Source organism: Eschrichtius robustus, chromosome 3, assembly GCF_028021215.1.
Source record: "Eschrichtius robustus isolate mEscRob2 chromosome 3, mEscRob2.pri, whole genome shotgun sequence".
Taxonomy (NCBI): Eukaryota; Metazoa; Chordata; class Mammalia; order Artiodactyla; family Eschrichtiidae; genus Eschrichtius; species Eschrichtius robustus.
Window position 1 is genome coordinate 111,285,552 of NC_090826.1, and position 20,490 is coordinate 111,306,041.

The 20,490-nt window shown below is 39.9% G+C and overlaps 1 pseudogene; it reads right to left on the reverse strand.

The window, feature by feature from the left end:
• Positions 1–9,944: 9,944 nt before the first annotated feature.
• LOC137761298 (small proline-rich protein 2E-like) lies at positions 9,945–10,160 on the reverse strand (annotated as a pseudogene).
• Positions 10,161–20,490: the final 10,330 nt, after the last annotated feature.

Consider the following 20,490-nt stretch of genomic DNA (forward strand, 5'->3'; position numbering starts at 1 on the left):
GTTCAATTTAGTACTTTGAAATGTTGCCCATGCATTTAGTAATAGTCCTTTAATATCTTTCATAATTCTTCCTGCAGTCAGGAGGAAGAAGTGGCCTAGTAACTTGTCTTGGTCAAATAATCAGGAAGATTTTCAGGAATGTGGTTTTATAATGGGAAAGGAGGAAGAAGAGAACAATGAGGAGGAGAGGAAGAGAAAGAGGAGACACCTGAAACCTGTGAAAGAGTCACCAGCTGGGCATGCGCCAGAAGTCCAGGACATAAACTTTCCCTCCATCTCAGCCACATCTTCAGTGACTACTACATCTTTTTTAAATATTATGATAAACTGTTATAAAAATATTACCTCATATAATATAATGGGGAAAACATAAAGCTGTTCAAAAATAAGCATGTTTATTAAACGGCCAAAAATAATCACTGCTTATATTTTGCTGTTTTTAGTGTTAGGAGTTTTCATAAACCCACACACATGCATACATGTCTCTCAGGTTACTGATTTGAGATCTTTTATCTTCTGTAAAACACCTGCCTCCAGCCGTAAGTTGCTCTCTATGCACTGCGTTACATTGATCCTTAAAGTTCTTCTATGTTTTCTTTTCATTTTCATTCATCACAAAGTATTTTATATGTATTTGTTATTTCTTCCTTGAGCCAATGTTTATTTAGGATTATGTTGCCAAAGCCAGGGATGTCACAGAAACAGAGAGTAGAATGGTGGTCAGCAGGGCCTGGGGGATGTGGGAAAAATGGAGATGTTGGGCAAAGGGTACAAGTCTGTAGTCCTACGATGAATAAGCTCTGGGAGTCTGAGGTACAGCATGGTGAGTCTTGATATTAACACTGTGTTGTGTACTTGAAACTTGCTGAGAAAGTACACCATAAGCATTCTCACCAAACACAAACGCACACACATACACACAGACACACACACACACACACACAGGCAAACACTCAGCCATACACACAGTTAAATGGCTACTGTTGAAGTAATTAATGTATTATGTAACCTATGGTGTAAATCACTGCACAAAGTACACATATGTCAAATCGTCACATTATACACCGTAATGTGTACAATTTAATCAATTATACCTCAATAAAACTGGAGGGGAAAGATGAAAGAATAACCATCATACAAAAGAGTAACAACGTTTGAGAAGCTCTGTGTTCCTTCTCCTCCTTGCCTCTCTTAGGCTCTGATACTATTCTCTGAGAGAGCTTCCCTTATCCATTATTCTCTGGGGCCCTGTATCCACCTCATAGTGGATATTCACTTTTAATCACCTCTACTGACCACATCTGAAGTAGGTGGGGTGGAAAGTGGGGAAAGGAGGGCTGGAAAGTCGTTATACAATTCTTGAAAAATCAGTCTTTCTCGTTTTGGCGTATAGTTTATTTAGTTGTCAATTCCCTCAAACACTTAGTAGGCACCTGACATAATTCGTTCCTCCAATCATTACTATGTGCTAGAGACCACACTCGGGTCCTTTTCTGGAAGTAATTTTCTGGCCTGATTAAATTGCTGCCTTGATCCCTGAACATAATTCAATTACCATGAGGCTCCCTGGCACACAGGTGGAAAGACTACAACTTCTGTATCTATATCTTTTCTCTATTGTTACAGTCAACTGAAATTGGGCTTCAAGTTCAAAACCACTTCTAGGGCTTCTCCGGCGGCGCAGTGGTTGAGAATCTGCCTGCTAATGCAGGGGACACGGGTTTGAGCCCCGGTTTGGGATGATCCCACATGCCGCGGAGCACCTAGGCCCGTGAACCACTACTACTGAGCCTGCGCGACTGGAGCCTGTGCTCTGCAACAAGAGAGTCCACGAGAGGGAAAGGCCCGCGCACCGCAATGAAGAGTGGCCCCTGCTTGCTGCAACTAGAGAAAGCCCTCGCACAGAAACGGAGACCCAACAGAGCCAAAAATTAATTAATTAATTAATTATTTTTTTACAAAACACTTCTAATCTCATCTCTTACTCTTTAGGGCTTACAAGTGTTGCGTTTCCTAATTCAACAAGGTTTTGAATATCTGGGCTTTATTTTTTCCTTTTCATTTTTTTAAATTTCCGACCTGCCAACTAGCAAGTTTTTCCTGAACATATGTCTATTGACATACCCTGGTCAAGTCAACAAGTGACCAACATTTAGTCTGCCGCTCAGGATACCATGGACAACCATTACTGCAAACATTTTGCCATTGACTAAAATGTATCACCACATTTATGGCTTCCACTATCAGATTCCGTGCCAAATACCTCCAGACTCTTAAGCCAATGCCCTAATTTTAAGATTTCTACAGGAGCATCACACCTCACAGAACTAAATTCTCTGTCAGGTCAAATAACACTAACTAAAGTAGAGACAACTCCCAAATATCAGTGTTGATTTCTCACTCATGTAATACTCTGATGAGCTTTGGGCAGTAATCTGTGGATCTTTTTCTTCTGCAGTTCTGGCATCTTGGACTCCTTTACTTCTAGGGCCACAAGAGGAGATATGCTTAAAGAACACCTCCCTATTCACAGCTTACTGGACCACTAAGCTAAGCACTTAGAAAACAAGCTGCATAGCAACAGTCATTTTGTAAATCTAGATAAACATTGGAAACCCCAGTGGACCTCAAAGGTGGGGTCAAATCAATCAAGAAAGTAACTTCAGAGGCGAAAAAGTATCATAAGACCCTGAGGTTGTTGAGTTTCACAGTAAGAAGAGCATGTTGTGCACATGGAGAGCAGGCAGCGCTTTGCCTGGTAAGGACACTTTAAACTTCCCATTATTTGTACTACCCATGTTTTCAGAACTACTATAATTTTATGCACAATATCCCAATATTTCCCAAAGCATTTAATATGTCATATCAGATTATAAATACAGTTAAGTTGGAAAAGAAAAGGAACACAGAATATGAAAGTGTAATACAGTTTAAGATTCTCTTTCTGTGCTGTACTAGGTATGTCTGAGCCTCTTTCCTGAGGGAGCAAACATGGTGGTGGTGGTGATGGTGGTGACGGTGATGATGACAGAGGCAATGATGATCGGCCACCTCTCAAATGCCAATTATGTGCCGGGCATTGTGGCAACTGAATTACACACATTCATGTAAATTTTATGCCTAAGCAAGTAGGCACTGTAAATGTGGTTTTCCCCACATTTTAGTAGAGGGATTGAACTTCTGAGGAGTTAAAAATTTGTTCCCCAGATCAATCAAGCAATAATTAAGAAAATAACCTGGATTTGAAATTATATACAAACAATCATCGATATAACTCTAAATTCAGATAACACTGACTGTGAGAGCCTGAAAATTGAGATCAAAGAAGGATAGAAATCAACCAAAATTATGATATAATATTGCTAAAAGCAGGTTTTAAAAGAATGAAAATACTTTTACCATCACAAAAAGAAATGTATTTTATTCAGGAAATGGAGGATAAGTAACAATTGCTCATCTGGTAGAAACCGCTGCCCAGGTGACAGACAGACACAGAAGACAGCGAGAGACTCCTCAGAGGGCCCCCAGGAGGAGAGCTGCTGCTTTTCCTCCTGAGGCTCTGTGGTACTTTCTCAGGTACCTCCAGAGGGAAGTGGCATAGCAGACTCAGATAGGAAACCTCTGACCGTCAGGATTCACCACACGCATACTGCAGGCTGAAGGGTGGAAAGCTTCTTCTGTATCCATGATAGGCTTTGAAGACAAGATGAAGGCGGAGATGTGGAGCTAGGTGAGCCGATTGCCCTTATCCTTTCCAGATGCAGATAAAAGCTGAAGCTGTTACTTTTCCTTGGGTGGGCACTTCTGCTGGCATTGCTGGATAGGTGTCCCAGGAGGGCATTTCTGCTGGCACGGCTTAGGTGGACAAGGGTCTGAATCCTTCTTAGGTGAGCAAGGATCAGGGCACTTAGTTACGCACACTGGAGGTGTCTTGCACTTCTGCTTGCACTGCTGCTCTTGAGAAGACATCTTTCTGCAGTCTTAATATCTGAAAGAAAGTATATGACCGTGTTCACAATAAGGAATCCCTACATAGAGAAGAGCAAAAGCTTGTGTAACACAAACGGACAGTATCTCTCCAATCTCTAAGCATGTGTTTTAATCTCTTTAATACCTTTTAATGAATTTCTGACATCTCTCTCGTTCTTTAGCAAATCTATTCATCAGCCCAGAGAAAACTTTCTTTTCTCATACAACTTTTCCAAAGAAAATATCTTTGTTTTGAAGAAACAAGCGATGTTTTCAGTTTTATTTCTGTTTCTTTTTTTTTTTTTTTATGAAAACAACATATTTTTAAAAGGCTATCAAAAGTTCTAAAATTCTGGGCAAGCTCAGAAGCAATTCCTGTCACCATTTTCTCTCATGAGGACCCGACAGGATGACTTTGTACAGAGCAAAGGGCAATCAGGATGAATGTAAGAGCCTCACACCTTCTAAGATAAATGTCTCTGAAATCACAGTGGAGGTCCAAGAAAAAGGTATAAAAAAAGGTAAACCCTTTGCTCTTTATCCCTTCATGTCAAAATTTCCTATTAATTTCTTTTTCAATAGAGGAATTCAAACTAGCTATCAGAAATCTAGTAAATACAATATAACATTGGGCCCATATTCCAAGTTCCCATCCACTAAGTAGCATTATACCCATGATCATAACTTTGGACCCATTAAATTTGTTGTCTCCAGCATAAACTCAACATTCGGGGGCCCGAGAACTAATTTGAACTGAAGAATCAGACTCACCAGGTTCTCCAAAGTCAATCGGAACTCGAGTAGCAGGAGGATAGCTGTCGTGCAGCAGAGGACCTTTTTATTGGGGCTTGCTGCCCCACCCAAGGGGAAGCGGAGCTGTCCAAACTAGCCTCGTGCAGTCATTTCCCAACCCAAATGCAAATCTATCCATAAATGGCTTGACAGGGACTCTAAAAACAGGAAATGTCCTGCGCCAGGATCTCCTCACTAGATGATGTTCTCCTGACTCACAGAGTCCCTGCCTTAGCTCTCCGTTTCAGTGGTTTATGGCAGTGGGAGAATTTCAGGGGTTCTCTAACTTGTAGGCAAGTGTTCCCTTTCTTCATTGGGGAAGATGACCCTTTTCTATCTTTCCCCTTCTTTGACTTCTAAAACTGCCTGCCTAGTTGCACTTGATCTGGTGGCCATTTTGTTGTACATACTGGTTTGAAAATGGCCTGGCTACCTGGTGACACCTTTCCCTTTACCTCAAGTCCTTCTTACAATACATTTCGCCTTGATCCACGGCTTGCTAAGTGAAATCTCTTCTCCTCTTCTAAAATGGACTGAGAGATGTTTGCAGATGATCTCAGATGACTTCCCATCATGATACTTAGATACGTTTAGTAAAGTGGTGACCTCTAGGGCCCTCCTTTCACTGCTTTGTTCCTTCAGATTAAGAACATCCAACAGTCAGATTCCTATGAACTTTATAAATCTCTTTCACTTCCGGCCACAAGGAATTCACTAGGAGTGTAGCATCACCTACCATAATTCCAATCAGCTGGCAGATCAGAACCTAGACTTACAATAGAAACCAAGCCTTTTACTCATACCTCCCAAACGTGACATCCCACCTGCTCTTACCTAATTTCCCCCAAAGGACCTCTTTGGATTCTTCAACTTTTGAAGAAAGCTCAGACGAGTGTTTAAATTTTCTGGCTTCCTGTCTCTTTGAAATCATTGGAAAACCCTATCTAATAGGCAATGCCATTCAAATAACGAGTTTTACATCTATTTATTATTTATGAATTATTTAAGCACATTGATTCACATCAAATCTAGGGGTAAATTCAAGAGATAGTTGAAATCACTTTATTAAAAATTCGGTCGTTGATGTTAATTGCCATTCATAACACTACTTCTTAATCGTTCATAATAATTTTACTATAATTTTAACCGATCTGTAGATTCTTCCATATTGATCACAGTGGAATATACGTGAAATTAACCTATTTCCTGCTCTACTTTCTTTATACAGTTTGTCCATGTGCTGGAAGGAATTTTTGATATTTTTTATGGGTCACCTTGATTGGAAAAGGTTGCTCAAATATTTGGTCAATCTTTTTTCGGGCTTTTTCTCTAAGGACGCTTTTGGATGAGAGTGATATTTAAATCAGTTCCCTGAGGAAAGGAGTTTGCCCTCTGTAAGTGGGTAGGCCTCATAGAGTCTGTTGAATAGAACAAAAGCCTGACCCCTCCCCCATCCAGGTAAGAGACAATTCCCCTGCCTGATGGCCTTCCAGCTAGGGTTGGCCCTGCATATTTTGGACTTTCCAGCCTTCCTAATCTCTCTCTCTCTATTTGTCTCTTTCTCTGTCTCTTCTCTCTCTCTCTCTCTTGCTGTGTGTGTGTGTGTGTCTCTGTCTATTCATATATATATATGCATATATACGTACATATATGTAAATTGAATATTTCTTCTGTCATTTCATGCACTTGACTCCCTATGGCCCATTAAATTAGAAATTCAAAAATTTAGTTTAAAGTGAATTTAAAGTAAAAATTATCAATATTACATGATACTTGTGATGTGTAGTTATGACAAATATGATGAGCCTTTAGGGAATAACTGAAGTTCAAGAAACAATGCCCTAGTATGTTCTCCAACCCTGGCAAAAGATTTCACTTCTGCCTTTTCAGTCCAGGACCTGAACTATCCTCTGTCCCCTTGGGCACTGAAACTTTTCTTTATGGTTCATGGCTGGTGAGCAGCCCTGTCTCATTTAGGAAAAGTTTTCAACACTGGCTTAATGTTACTGTAGAACGTGGTAACACATTTTTAATAGAATCAGGATGTCCCATATCACCTGACCCCAACACTCCCCTAGACTGCTGTCATATGCTTAAAATTCCTTTATCAGGAAAATAAATACTTTTTATTCCAACAATAAATATCAGATTTAAATTGTGTGAAACCAGAAAGAAATGGAAGATACCATTTAAGACTCAAACCATCACGTATAAGTGACTGAGAGTAGGTTTGGGGAGGGGAGAGAGGATCAGAGCACTAAAGGTCTGAAATCTAGGTGAATTACAAACTTAGCGCTGATCTCTTTTCTTTCTTCTACTCTTTCCAGATGTGCTTTAGGTCTTTAAAAGACAGTAATTTTAAAAATGTATTTTCATGCTCATTTTCTGTCTTCTCCTTCAACCCTTCAGTCCCCTCAACCTGCCATATTACCCTTTGCTGCCCAACATGTACTCCTAACTGTCCAATTTTGTACATTTTCATGTCAATGCATTTAGTGATTAGTACTTTCATATTTTTAAAAATTCAACATTGTGAAAATCACTATACAACCCAAAGCAATCTACAGATCCAATGCAACACTGATCTAAGTACCAATGGCACTTTTCACAGAACTAGAACCAAAAATTTCACAATTTCTATGGAAACAAAAAAGACTCCAAATAGCAAAAGCAAACTTGAGAAAGAAAAATGGAACTGAAGGAATCAGGCTCCTGGACTTCAGACTATACTACAAAGCTACGGTAATCAAGACAGTATGATACTGGAACAAAAAGAGAAATATAGATCAATGGAACAGGACAGAAAGCCCAGAGATAAACCCACATATATATGGTCACCTTATTTTTGATAAAGGAGGCAAGAATATACAATGGAGAAAAGACAGCCTCTTCAATAAGTGGTGCTGGGAAAACTGGACAGCTACATGTAAAAGAGTGAAATTACAACACTCCCTAACACCATAAACAAAAATAAACTCAAAATGGATTAAAGACCTCCATGTAAGGCCAGACACTATCAATCTCTTAGAGGAAAACAATGGCAGTACACTCTATGAAAAGAATCACAGCAAGATCCTTTTTGACCCACCTCCTGGGGAAACAGAAATAAAAACAAAAATAAACAAATGGGACCAAATGAAACTTAAAAGCTTTTGCACAACAAACAAACCATAAACAAGACGAAAAGACAACCCTCAGAATGGGAGGAAATATTTGTAAACGAAGCAACTGACAGCAGATTAGTCTCCAAAATTTACAAGCAGCACATGCAGATCATTAGCAAAAAAACAAACAAACCAATCCAAAAATGGGCCGAAGACTTAAATAGACATTTCTCAAAAAAAAGATATACAGATTGAAATCAAACACATAAAAGCCTGCTCAACATCACTAATCATTAGAGAAATGCAAATCAAAACTGTAATGAGGTATCACTTCACACTGGTCAGTATGGCCATCATCAAATATCTACAAATAACAAATGCTGAGGAGGGTGTGGAGAAAAGGGAACTCTGTGGCACTCTTGGTGGGAGTGTAAATTGATACAGCCACTATGGAGAACAGTGTACAGGTTCCTTAAATACTAAAAATAGAGCTACCATATGGGCCAGCAATCCCACTACTCGGCATATACCCTGACAAAACCATAATTCAAAAATAGTCATGTACCACAATCTTCATCACAGCTCTATTTACAATAGCCAGGACATGGAAGCAACCTAAGTGTCTATCGACAGATGAATGGATAAAGAAAATGTGGTGCATATATACAATGGGATATGACTCAGTCATAAAAGGAAAAGATATTGAGTTTTTTGTAATTAGGTGGATGGACCTGAGGTCTGTCATACAGAGTGAAGGAAGTCAGAAAGAGAAAAACAAATATCGTATGATAATATATATATGGAATGTAAAAAAAAAAAAAAAATTGGGAAGAACCTAGGGGAAGGACAGGATTAAAGACACAGGCATAGTGAATGGACTTGAGGACAAGGGAAGGGAGAAGGGTAAGCTGGGACGAAGTGAGAGACTGTCATGGACATATATACTCTACCAAATGTAAACTCAATAGCTAGTGGGAAGCATCCACATAGCACAAGGAGATCAGCTCGGTGCTTTGTGACCACATAGAGGTATGGGATAGGAAGGGAGAAGCAAAAGGGAGCAGATATAGGGATATATGTATATGTATGGCTGATTCACTTTGTTATAAAGCAGAAGTTAGCACACCATAGTGGAACAATTATATTCCAATAAAGATGTTTTTTAAAAATACAGTTAAATTGGAAAAGAAAATGAACACAGAATATGAAAGGGTAATAGAGTTTAAGAATCTCCCTGTTTTCTGTACTAGGTATGTCTGAGCCACTTTCCTGCTGGAGCAAACATGGCGGTGGTGGTGATGGTGGTGATGGTGGTGATGGTGATGATGAAGCAGACAGTGATGATGGGCCACCTCACAAAATGCTAATTATGTGTCCATCATTGTGCTAACTGAATTACACAGATTCATTTACTTTCTAAGCATAAGAAAGTGGGCACTCTAAATGTGATTTTCCCTACATTTTAATAAGGGATTCAAATCCTGAGGAGTTAAATAATTTGTTCCTCATATCAATCAAGCAATAATTTAAAAAAAAAATAACCTGGATTTGAAATTATTCAGAAATAATCATCGATAGGACTCAAAACTCAGATAAAACGTCTTGTGAGAGCCTGAAACGTGGATAGAAATCAACCAAAATTATGATATGGTATAGCAAAAAGCAGGGTGTAAAAGAAAGAAAATATTTTTACCATCAAACAAAAGAATTGTATTTTATTCAAGACGTGGAGGATAAGGAACAAATGCTCAGCTGGTAGGAACCCCTGTCCAGGTGACAGACAGACACAGAAGACATCAACAGATTCCTCAGAGGGCGCCCAGGAGGAGAGCTGCTGCTCTTCCTTCTGAGGCTCTGTGATGCTTTCTCGGGTACGTCTCAGAGGGAAGCGGTATAACGCAGCCTCAGATAGGAAGCCTCTGACGGACAGGAATCACCGCACGCATACTGCAGGCTGAGGGGTGGAGAAGCTTCTTCTGTATCCATGATAGGCTTTAAAGAGAAGATGAAGGTACAGCTGTGGAACTCGGTGAGCCAATTGTCCTTATCCTTTCCTGATCCATATAAACGCTGAAGCTGTTACTTGTTCTTGGGTGGGCACTTCTGCTGGCATTGGTGGGGAGGTGGCACAGGAGGGCATTTCTACTGGCACTGCTGAGGTGGGCATGGCTCAGGGCACTTTATACGTGGGCAAGGTTCTGGACACTTGGGAGGTGAGCAAGGATCAGGGCACTTCGGTGGGCACACTGGAGGTGGCTGGCAAGGCTGCTTGCACTGCTGCTGTTCAGAAGACATCTTTCTGGAGTCTTAATATCTGAAAGAAAGTATATGACCGTGTTCACAAGAAGGAATTCTTACAGAGAGGAGCGGAAAAGCTTGTGTAATAACAACAGATACTATCTCGGCAATCTCTAAGCATGGGCTTTAATATCTTTAATACCTTTTAAAGAATTTCTGACTTCTCTCTCTCGCGCTTTAGCAAATCGATACATCACCCCAGAGAAAATCTTTTCTTTTCTCACACAACTTTTCCAAAGAAAATATCTTTATTTGAAAGAAACAAGCAGGTGTTTTTACTTTTATTTCTTTTTATTTTTAATGAAAACAACATCTTCAAAAAAGGCCAACACAAGTTCTAAACTCCTGGGCAAGCTCACAAGCAATTGCTATCATCATCTTCTCTCATGAGGTACCAACAGAATGACATATACAGAGCAAAGGACAATCAGGAAGAATGTAAGGACCTCACACCTTCTAAGATAAATGCCTCTAACATCACAGCAGAGGGACACCACAAAGGCATAGGAAAGGGAAAATACTTTATTCTTTATCTTTCATGTCAAAATTTCCTATTAATTCCTTCTTCAATTCAAGAATTCAAACAAGGTATCAGAAAACTAATCAATACAATATAACTTTGTGCCCAAATTGCAAGTTCCCATCCAATAAGTAGCATTAAACCCATGATGGTAACTTTGGACCCATCAAATTTGCTGTCTCCAGGATAAATGCCACATTCAGAAGCTGAAGAACAAATTTGAACTAAAGAATCCTACTCACCACGTTCTCCAAATTCAATTGGGACTACAGTAGCAGGAGGATGGCTGTGATGCAGCAGAGGACCTATTCACTGGGGCTTGCTGTCCCACCTAGGAGGAAGGGGAGCTGCCAAAACTGGCCTGGTCCAATCATTTCCCAACCAAAAGGCACATCCATCCATAACTGGTTTGGCAAGGACACTGAAAACAAGAAATGTCCTGCTCCAGGATCTCCTCAATGGATTACGTTCTCATGACTCACAGAGGCCCTGCCTTAGCTCTCCGTTTCCGTGGTTTATGGCAGTGGGGGGATTTGGGAGGTTCTCTAACTTGTAATCAAAATTCCCCTTTCTTGATTGGGGAAGACGACCCTTTTCTATCTTTCACCTTCCTTGACTTCTAAAACTGCCTTCCTAGTTGCACTTGATCTGGTGACCATTTTGATGCCCATACTGGTTTCAAAAGGGTCTGGCTACGTAGTGACAACTTTCTCTTTACCTCAAGTTTTTCTTACAATGCATTTCCCATTTATTCATGGCTTGCCAAGCAAAGTCTCTTTTCTTCTTCTAAAATGGACTGAGGGAAGTGAGCTGATCATCTCAGATGACTTCCCATCATGACACTTAGACACGTTCAGTAAAGTGTTGACCTCTAGGGTCCTCCTTTCACTGCTTTGCTCCCTCAAATAACGAACATCCAGCAGTCAGATTCCTGTGACCTTTATAAAACTGTTTTACTTCAGGCCAAAAGGAATTCACTAAGAGCATAGCATGAGCTACCATAACTAAGAGGAGCTGGCAGCCCAGACTCTAGATTTTCAACAGAAATCAAGCATTTTGCTCATACCGCCCAAAAGTGTTATACCACCTGCTCCTACCTAATTTCTCCCAACTAACCTCTTTGGATTTCTTCACCTTTAAGAAAGCCCAGAGGATTGTTCAAATTTTCTGGCTTCCTGCCCCTTTGAAATTATTGGGAATCCCAATATGCAATGCCATTCAAATAACTAATTTTATATGTATTTAATATTTATGAATTATTTAAACACATGTTGTTTCACAGCAAATCTAGGGATAAATTTAAGAGGAAGTTGAAATCACTTTATTAAAAATGCAGTCACTGAAGTTCATTGCCATTCATATACAGTTTTTCAATCATCAATAACAATTTTATTATAATTTTAATTTAGTTTTTACATTTTCCATTTTGGTCACAGTGGAACGTATGTCAAATAAACCTATTTCCTGCTCTATTTTTTTCATACAATTTGTTACTGTGCTGGAAGGAAGTTTTGATGGTTAATTTATGGGTCAGCTTCAGTGGCACAGGGTCCATGGTTATCTGGTCAAACATTATTCTGGGTGCTCCTGTACAGATTCTTTTGGATGAGAGTATTTTTTAAATCAGTGACCTGAGTAAAGGCGGTTGCCCTCTATAAGGTGGGAAGTCCTCATCCAATCCACTGATGGCCTGAATAGAACAAGGCTGACCTTCACCCAGGTAAAAGATAATTCCCCCGTCAGATCGACTTCCAGCAGCGTTTCAGCTCTGCAGATTTTGAGTTTGCCAAACTTTGTAATATCTCTCTCTCTCTCTCTCTCTCTCCCTCTGTCCCTCTCGTTCTGTAACATATTTCTGTATGTATATATGTACACATATGCTGTAATATATAATTTAAATATTTCATCTGCCGTATCATGTACGTGGTTAACTATGGCCAACTAAATTAAAAATTTTCAAAGTTATTATAAAGTGAAGTTAAATTAAAAATTATTAATGTTATGTAATACATGTGGTGTGGAATGATGACAAATATAATGAGGTTTCAGCGAATAACTGAAGTTCGGGAAACAGTGGCCTAGCATGTTCTCCAAAGATTTCCTTTCTGCCTTTTCAGAGATTTAGCTGTCAACGGTTCTTCTACAGTTCCTCTCTTCTATCCTGGGCCTGAACACTACTCTTTTCTATGCTGTCCCCTTGGGCACTGAAGCTTCTCGTGATGGGCCATGGCTGGTGAAGAGCCATGTCTCACTTAGGAATAAAGTTGTAACTCTCACTTAATGTTACTGTAGAATGTGGGAACACATGTTTAATGGAGTCAGGATATCCTACCTCACCTGAGGAGAACACTTCCCTAGACTGCCCTCGTGGGCTTAAAATTCCTGTATCAGGAAATAAAACTGTTGTATTCCATAAGTAAATATCAGATTTCAATTGTGTGAAACCAAAAATAGATATAAGATATCATTGAAAACCCACAGCATCACATATAAGTGATTGAGAGTGGGGTTGGGAGGGGAGAGAAGATCAGAGCACTAAGGTCTGAAATCTAGATGAAATATGGACTTAGGGCTCATCTGATATACTTGCTTTCTTCTGCTCTTTCCAAACATGCTTTATGGCTTTGAAGACAGTAATAGAAAAAAGTGTTTCACTATTTATTCTCTGTCTTCTTCTTCAACACCCCAGAACCCTCCACCGGCCATATTACCTTTGCTGCCCAATATATACACCTTAACTGTTCAATTTAGTACTTTGAAATGTTGCCCATGCATTTAGTAATAGTCCTTTAATATCTTTCATAATTCTTCCTGCAGTCAGGAGGAAGAAGTGGCCTAGTAACTTGTCTTGGTCAAATAATCAGGAAGATTTTCAGGAATGTGGTTTTATAATGGGAAAGGAGGAAGAAGAGAACAATGAGGAGGAGAGGAAGAGAAAGAGGAGACACCTGAAACCTGTGAAAGAGTCACCAGCTGGGCATGCGCCAGAAGTCCAGGACATAAACTTTCCCTCCATCTCAGCCACATCTTCAGTGACTACTACATCTTTTTTAAATATTATGATAAACTGTTATAAAAATATTACCTCATATAATATAATGGGGAAAACATAAAGCTGTTCAAAAATAAGCATGTTTATTAAACGGCCAAAAATAATCACTGCTTATATTTTGCTGTTTTTAGTGTTAGGAGTTTTCAATTTTCATAAACCCACACACATGCATACATGTCTCTCAGATTACTGATTTGAGATCTTTTATCTTCTGTAAAACACCTGCCTCCAGCCGTAAGTTGCTCTCTATGCACTGCGTTATATTGATCCTTAAAGTTCTTCTATGTTTTCTTTTCATTTTCATTCATCACAAAGTATTTTATATGTATTTGTTATTTCTTCCTTGAGCCAAAGTTTATTTAGGATTATGTTGCCAAAGCCAGGGATGTCACAGAAACAGAGAGTAGAATGGTGGTCAGCAGGGCCTGGGGGATGTGGGAAAAATGGAGATGTTGGACAAAGGGTACAAGTCTGTAGTCCTACGATGAATAAGCTCTGGGAGTCTGAGGTACAGCATGGTGAGTCTTGATATTAACACTGTGTTGTGTACTTGAAACTTGCTGAGAAAGTACACCATAAGCATTCTCACCAAACACAAACGCACACACATACACACACACACACACACACACACACTCACACACAGGCAAACACTCAGCCATACACACAGTTAAATGGCTACTGTTGAAGTAATTAATGTATTATGTAACCTATGGTGTAAATCACTGCACAAAGTACACATATGTCAAATCGTCACATTATACACCGTAATGTGTACAATTTAATCAATTATACCTCAATAAAACTGGAGGGGAAAGATGAAAGAATAACCATCATACAAAAGAGTAACAACGTTTGAGAAGCTCTGTGTTCCTTCTCCTCCTTGCCTCTCTTAGGCTCTGATACTATTCTCTGAGAGAGCTTCCCTTATCCATTATTCTCTGGGGCCCTGTATCCACCTCATAGTGGATATTCACTTTTAATCACCTCTACTGACCACATCTGAAGTAGGTGGGGTGGAAAGTGGGGAAAGGAGGGCTGGAAAGTCGTTATACAATTCTTGAAGAATCAGTCTTTCTCGTTTTGGCGTATAGTTTATTTAGTTGTCAATTCCCTCAAACACTTAGTAGGCACCTGACATAATTCGTTCCTCCAATCATTACTATGTGCTAGAGACCTCACTCGGGTCCTTTTCTGGAAGTAATTTTCTGGCCTGATTAAATTGCTGCCTTGATCCCTGAACATAATTCAATTACCATGAGGCTCCCTGGCACACAGGTGGAAAGACTACAACTTCTGTATCTATATCTTTTCTCTATTGTTACAGTCAGCTGAAATTGGGCTTCAAGTTCAAAACCACTTCTAGGGCTTCCCCGGCGGCGGAGTGGTTGAGAATCTGCCTGCTAATGCTGGGGACACGGGTTTGAGCCCCGGTTTGGGATGATCCCACATGCCGCGGAGCACCTAGGCCCGTGAACCACTACTACTGAGCCTGCGCAACTGGAGCCTGTGCTCTGCAACAAGAGAGTCCACGAGAGGGAAAGGCCCGCGCACCGCAATGAAGAGTGGCCCCTGCTTGCCGCAACTAGAGAAAGCCCTCGCACAGAAACGGAGACCCAACAGAGCCAAAAATTAATTAATTAATTAATTAATTAATTATTTTTTTACAAAACACTTCTAATCTCATCTCTTACTCTTTAGGGCTTACAAGTGTTGCGTTTCCTAATTCAACAAGGTTTTGAATATCTGGGCTTTATTTTTTCCTTTTCATTTTTTTAAATTTCCGACCTGCCAACTAGCAAGTTTTTCCTGAACATATGTCTATTGACATACCCTGGTCAAGTCAACAAGTGACCAACATTTAGTCTGCCTCTCAGGATACCATGGACAACCATTACTGCAAACATTTTGCCATTGAATAAAATGTATCACCACATTTATGGCTTCCAATATCAGATTCCTTGCCAAATACCTCCAGACTCTTAAGCCAATGCCCTAATTTTAAGATTTCTACAGGAGCATCACACCTCACAGAACTAAATTCTCTGTCAGGTCAAATAACACTAACTAAAGTAGAGACAACTCCCAAATATCAGTGTTGATTTCTCACTCATGTAATACTCTGATGAGCTTTGGGCAGTAATCTGTGGATCTTTTTCTTCTGCAGTTCTGGCATCTTGGACTCCTTTACTTCTAGGGCCACAAGAGGAGATATGCTTAAAGAACACCTCCCTATTCACAGCTTACTGGACCACTAAGCTAAGCACTTAGAAAACAAGCTGCATAGCAACAGTCATTTTGTAAATCTAGATAAACATTGGAAACCCCAGTGGACCTCAAAGGTGGGGTCAAATCAATCAAGAAAGTAACTTCAGAGGCGAAAAAGTATCATAAGACCCTGAGGTTGTTGAGTTTCACAGTAAGAAGAGCATGTTGTGCACATGGAGAGCAGGCAGCGCTTTGCCTGGTAAGGACACTTTAAACTTCCCATTATTTGTACTACCCATGTTTTCAGAACTACTATAATTTTATGCACAATATCCCAATATTTCCCAAAGCATTTAATGTGTCATATCAGATTATAAATACAGTTAAGTTGGAAAAGAAAAGGAACACAGAATATGAAAGTGTAATATAGTTTAAGATTCTCTTTCTGTGCTGTACTAGGTATGTCTGAGCCTCTTTCCTGCCGGAGCAAACATGGTGGTGGTGGTGATGGTGGTGACGGTGATGATGACAGAGGCAATGATGATCGGCCACCTCTCAAATGCCAATTATGTGCCCGGCATTGTGGCAACTGAATTACACACATTCATGTAAATTTTATGCCTAAGCAAGTAGGCACTGTAAATGTGGTTTTCCCCACATTTTAGTAGAGGGATTGAACTTCTGAGGAGTTAAAAAGTTTGTTCCCCAGATCAATCAAGCAATAATTAAGAAAATAACCTGGATTTGAAATTATATACAAACAATCATCGATATAACTCTAAATTCAGATAACACTGACTGTGAGAGCCTGAAAATTGAGATCAAAGAAGGATAGAAATCAACCAAAATTATGATATAATATTGCTAAAAGCAGGTTTTAAAAGAATGAAAATACTTTTACCATCACAAAAAGAAATGTATTTTATTCAGGAAATGGAGGAAAAGTAACAATTGCTCATCTGGTAGAAACCGCTGCCCAGGTGACAGACAGACACAGAAGACAGCGAGAGAATCCTCTGATGGCCCCCAGGAAGAGAGCTGCTGCTTTTCCTCCTGAGGCTCTGTGGTACTTTCTCAGGTACCTCCAGAGGGAAGTGGCATAGCAGACTCAGATAGGAAACCTCTGACCGTCCGGATTCACCACACGCATACTGCAGGCTGAAGGGTGGAAAGCTTCTTCTGTATCCATGATAGGCTTTGAAGACAAGATGAAGGCGGAGCTGTGGAGCTAGGTGAGCCGATTGCCCTTATCCTTTCCAGATGCAGATAAAAGCTGAAGCTGTTACTTTTCCTTGGGTGGGCACTTCTGCTGGCATTGCTGGATAGGTGTCCCAGGAGGGCATTTCTGCTGGCACGGCTTAGGTGGACAAGGGTCTGAATCCTTCTTAGGTGAGCAAGGATCAGGGCACTTAGTTACGCACACTGGAGGTGTCTTGCACTTCTGCTTGCACTGCTGCTCTTGAGAAGACATCTTTCTGCAGTCTTAATATCTGAAAGAAAGTATATGACCGTGTTCACAATAAGGAATCCCTACATAGAGAAGAGCAAAAGCTTGTGTAACACAAACGGACAGTATCTCTCCAATCTCTAAGCATGTGTTTTAATCTCTTTAATACCTTTTAATGAATTTCTAACATCTCTCTCGTTCTTTAGCAAACCTATTCATCAGCCCAGAGAAAACTTTCTTTTCTCATACAACTTTTCCAAAGAAAATATCTTTGTTTTGAAGAAACAAGCGATGTTTTCAGTTTTATTTCTCTTTCTTTCTTTTTTTTTTATGAAAACAACATATTTTTAAAAGGCTATCAAAAGTTCTAAAATTCTGGGCAAGCTCAGAAGCAATTCCTGTCACCATTTTCTCTCATGAGGACCCGACAGGATGACTTTGTACAGAGCAAAGGGCAATCAGGATGAATGTAAGAGCCTCACACCTTCTAAGATAAATGTCTCTGAAATCACAGTGGAGGTCCAAGAAAAAGGTATAAAAAAAGGTAAACCCTTTGCTCTTTATCCCTTCATGTCAAAATTTCCTATTAATTTCTTTTTCAATAGAGGAATTCAAACTAGCTATCAGAAATCTAGTAAATACAAAATAACATTGGGCCCATATTCCAAGTTCCCATCCACTAAGTAGCATTATACCCATGATCATAACTTTGGACCCATTAAATTTGTTGTCTCCAGCATAAACTCAACATTCGGGGGCCCGAGAACTAATTTGAACTGAAGAATCAGCCTCACCAGGTTCTCCAAAGTCAATCGGAACTCGAGTAGCAGGAGGATAGCTGTCGTGCAGCAGAGGACCTTTTTATTGGGGCTTGCTGCCCCACCCAAGGGGAAGCGGAGCTGTCCAAACTAGCCTCGTGCAGTCATTTCCCAACCCAAATGCAAATCTATCCATAACTGGCTTGACAGGGACTCTGAAAACAGGAAATGTCCTGCGCCAGGATCTCCTCACTAGATGATGTTCTCCTGACTCACAGAGTCCCTGCCTTAGCTCTCCGTTTCCGTGGTTTATGGCAGTGGGAGAAGTTCAGGGGTTCTCTAACTTGTAGGCAAGTGTTCCCTTTCTTCATTGGGGAAGATGACCCTTTTCTATCTTTCCCCTTCTTTGACTTCTAAAACTGCCTGCCTAGTTGCACTTGATCTGGTGGCCATTTTGTTGTACATACTGGTTTGAAAATGGCCTGGCTACCTGGTGACACCTTTCCCTTTACCTCAAGTCCTTCTTACAATACATTTCGCCTTGATCCACGGCTTGCTAAGTGAAATCTCTTCTCCTCTTCTAAAATGGACTGCGAGATGTTTGCAGATGATCTCAGATGACTTCCCATCATGATACTTAGATACGTTTAGTAAAGTGGTGACCTCTAGGGCCCTCCTTTCACTGCTTTGTTCCTTCAGATTAACAGCATCCAACAGTCAGATTCCTATGAACTTTATAAATCTCTTTCACTTCCGGCCACAAGGAATTCACTAGGAGTGTAGCATCACCTACCATAATTCCAATCAGCTGGCAGATCAGAACCTAGACTTACAATAGAAACCAAGCCTTTTACTCATACCTCCCAAACGTGACATCCCACCTGCTCTTACCTAATTTCCCCCAAAGGACCTCTTTGGATTCTTCAACTTTTGAAGAAAGCTCAGACGAGTGTTTAAATTTTCTGGCTTCCTGTCTCTTTGAAATCATTGGAAAACCCTATCTAATAGGCAATGCCATTCAAATAACGAGTTTTAAATCTATTTATTATTTATGAATTATTTAAGCACATTGATTCACATCAAATCTAGGGGTAAATTCAAGAGATAGTTGAAATCACTTTATTAATAATTCGGTCGTGATGTTAATTGCCATTCATACACTACTTCTTAATCGTTCATAATAATTTTACTATAATTTTAACCTATCTGTAGATTCTTCCATATTGATCACAGTGGAATATACGTGAAATTAACCTATTTCCTGCTCTACTTTCTTTATACAGTTTGTCCATGTGCTGGAAGGAATTTTTGATATTTTTTATGGGTCACCTTGACTGGAACAGGTTGCTCAAATATTTGGTCAAACTTTTTTCGGGCTTTTTCTCTAAGGACGCTTTTGGATGAGAGTGATATTTAAATCAGTGCCCTGAGGAAAGGAGTTTGCCCTCTGTAAGTGGGTAGGCCTCATAGAGTCTGTTGAATAGAACAAAAGCCTGACCCCTCCCCCATCCAGGTAAGAGACAATTCCCCTGCCTGATGGCCTTCCAGCTAGGGTTGGCCCTGCATATTTTGGACTTTCCAGCCTTCCTAATCTCTCTCACTATATTTGTCTCTTTCTCTGTCTCTTCTCTCTCTCTCTCTCTCTTGCTGTGTGTGTGTGTGTGTCTCTCTCTATTCATATATATATATGTATATATACATACATATATGTAAATTGAATATTTCTTCTGTCATTTCATGCACTTGACTCCCTATGGCCCATTAAATTAGAAATTCAAAAAGTTAGTTTAAAGTGAATTTAAAGTAAAAATTATCAATATTACATGATACTTGTGATGTGTAATTATAACAAATATAATGAGCCTTTAGGGAATAACTGAAGTTCAAGAAACAATGCCCTAGTACGTTCTCCAACCCTGGCAAAAGATTTCATTTCTGCCTTTTCAGTCCAGGACCTGAACTATCCTCTGTCCCCTTGGGCACTGAAACTTTTCTTTATGGGTCATGGCTGGTGAGCAGCCCTGTCTCATTTAGGAAAAGTTTTCAACACTGGCTTTATGTTACTGTAGAACGTGGTAACACATTTTTAATAGAATCAGGATGTCCCATATCACCTGACCCCTACACTCCCCTAGACTGCTGTCATATGCTTAAAATTCCTTTATCAGGAAAATAAATACTTTTTATTCCAACAATAAATATCAGATTTAAATTGTGTGAAACCAGAAAGAAATGGAAGATACCATTTAAGACTCAAACCATCACGTATAAGTGACTGAGAGTAGGTTTGGGGAGGGGAGAGAGGATCAGAGCACTAAAGGTCTGAAACCTAGGTGTATTAC